Source organism: Callospermophilus lateralis, chromosome X (assembly GCF_048772815.1).
Source record: "Callospermophilus lateralis isolate mCalLat2 chromosome X, mCalLat2.hap1, whole genome shotgun sequence".
Classification (NCBI taxonomy): domain Eukaryota; kingdom Metazoa; phylum Chordata; class Mammalia; order Rodentia; family Sciuridae; genus Callospermophilus; species Callospermophilus lateralis.
The window spans coordinates 6,692,334-6,694,895 of record NC_135325.1 but is presented as its reverse complement, the minus strand read 5'-3'; positions in this window follow the sequence as shown (position 1 = coordinate 6,694,895).

Sequence of the window (2,562 nt, the reverse complement as noted above, 5' to 3'; positions counted from 1 at the left end):
ATTTACATCCTGAGATTCTCCATCAGGGTACAAGACAGCCTGTGAGCTGGAAGGCAGGATCTTAAAGGACCAAGCAGGAGGCTGGAGAAGTCATTAATTATGTTCTCACAAAAAAATATTTAGTGCCTTTTCTTAACATTACAGCTACCATTGCTGCTGGTAATGCCCTTTTATTTGACCAGGGGGTTTGCTCCTATTAGATTAGATGAAGTGTCTCATCTAAGGCACAATAACAGATTTGGCCCTGTGGTTTAGCTGCTGGCTGTGGTTGACTGATACCCAAGCTTTTGACTCCCTGCTGCGTATCTAAGCAGTACAAGCTGCAGTCAATGCATTTAATCTACATAAAAAGAACACAAATTGCACGTTAGCCTTTTTGAGTCCAGTAATCAGCCCCCTTCCCCACTTTATGCTCTTCTGGACAATTTGAGGCACTCTTGTGTGATCCAGAGAGGTTGCAAATTTTTTTTTTCCAAGTCAGGTAAAAAGAAAAGTCTTTTGCATTTTAATTGCACTTGATCTGCTCATTGAATGACCCCTGTAATTTATATATTGTTCATAGTTAGTGCTTTCTGCAGTCCTGCTGTGCAGCTGATAACATAATTCACATGCACTTGCAACTTGGGCTCTGTGAGCAGTGGCTTCAGCTTTCTTTTCTTTCTGAGTTTGCAAAATTCTCTGGCTCATCCTTCAGAGTCAGGCTGCTGTGGCTGATGTCAGTCACTGTCTGCTTATGTAGGTATAGTGAAAAGGCCACTCAATGAGCCCCAGCCTACCCCTTTGTTTACATTTAAAAATTGTCCTTTCCTTTCCAGCTGCCTGTGTGATTCACAGCTGGTTGGCTGTTGGTGATACAGCTTTCCCCACAACTTCCCTGGATCGTGCAATTAATTGGCTTAAACTAGGTCTGTGAAAAGAACCATAAACATAGGTGTCACACTCTGGCCAGCTAACTAAGAGGCAGTAAGATCCCAGGTGATCAATACATACAAAGGGAATTAATAAATAGGGAATAGGGAGATGGCTTTTTAAAAATTTTGAACACATTAGATGGTGAGCTCTTTGGAACTAGAGGTAGTCTATTTTGTACTTTGAAAAATATTCTGAACATTTACAGCAAATCTGTTGGAAGTCAAAGGTCCGTTTTTACAAAATAGGTATTTAACCATTTTATTTGCTTCATATTCACATGGAAGCTATATTCTTTACATTCTCTAGAAGGGTAAATTATGGGGTTGAGTTAGAAGATTTTGGCCCATCTTAGGTTTTGCGCTAGTGGTTTTGCTTCCTAAGCCCTTTGGGTGAAGATTGAACCTTTGCCACGCAAAGTGTGGTCAGTGGGCTGGCAGCAGCAGCAGCAAAACCAAGAGCTTGTTAGAAATGCAGATTCTCAGGCTCTATCCAGACCTAGTTAATCAGAATCTGCATTCTAGGAAGATCCCCAGGTGGCTTGTGCACTGCAGTTTGAGAAGTGCTGGATTAGACAATTGGGTATCAATCCTGGCTGCATATTCAAATCATCTGAGAACCTTGCCAAACAACAACAAAACAACAACAAACCCAAACAAACAAACAAACTCTGATGCCTGGCCCCTGGCCCTGGCCCCAGAGATTGCTTAGTCACTCTAGCAGTTTTACAAGATCTTCAAGTGATCTAACATGACACTAATGGTAAAGATCACTGGATTACACAAAATCTTAGAGAAGGATAGGATTCTAAACAAGCAATTCTAAACCTAAATCAGTGACCCATGGACATTTTCAGTTTCCTTGTCCAGTCTCCCAGGGGAACCAGCAGGGATTTTAGCACAATTTAACTTGACAAGTATTTATTCAGTGCCTGTTATGGGTCCATCTCACCACACTCCACAGCTCCACTCGAACAAGCCAGAAGGCAAAATTACCTTGTGGGTAGGATAGAGTTTTCTGTTGAGTCTCTTATGCCATAATACTGAAAAGTCACAGGTCACCCCGTGTTTCTGTGGATGGCTCCATGGGAAGTGCGTTCTCAGCTCTGAAACATACCCCTTTGTAGAAGTTTTAGGACATATCAATCTGGGTTCCCAAGAAACAGTTTTAGAGAATCCCAATTTCATGAGCAGACAAGATTTAGTATTTTGGCATATTTCTAGCATATATATAGCAAATTTCTGCCTTTTTTTAATAGAAGAGAGGCAGGTGGCATTTTAGGAAAGATTTTGGAATGGAAGTCAGAAAATTGGGTTTGAATTCTTATGTTATCACTAAGCAGTTTGTTAGAATGTCTGAAATTTATTTTAAAATTTCTCCAGTTACCAATTACAGTGGTATTACATGTATCAAATTTAGGTTAAGCAATAACCCAGATGCCAATCAAGCACACATACTCCAGGGCTGGTCTATGTGCATTCTAAGCAGAGAAGCCACCCCCCAGAGGCTACTATTATACCCATTTCTGATATCTAGATCACCTAGGTTTTGCTAATGAGCATAGCAAATGTCAGAAAGGAGTTTTATTAGTGAAAATAAATGGCTTGCTAATTAGCATCATGAGTGTTGAAATGAGCTCTCCCTGATGAAATC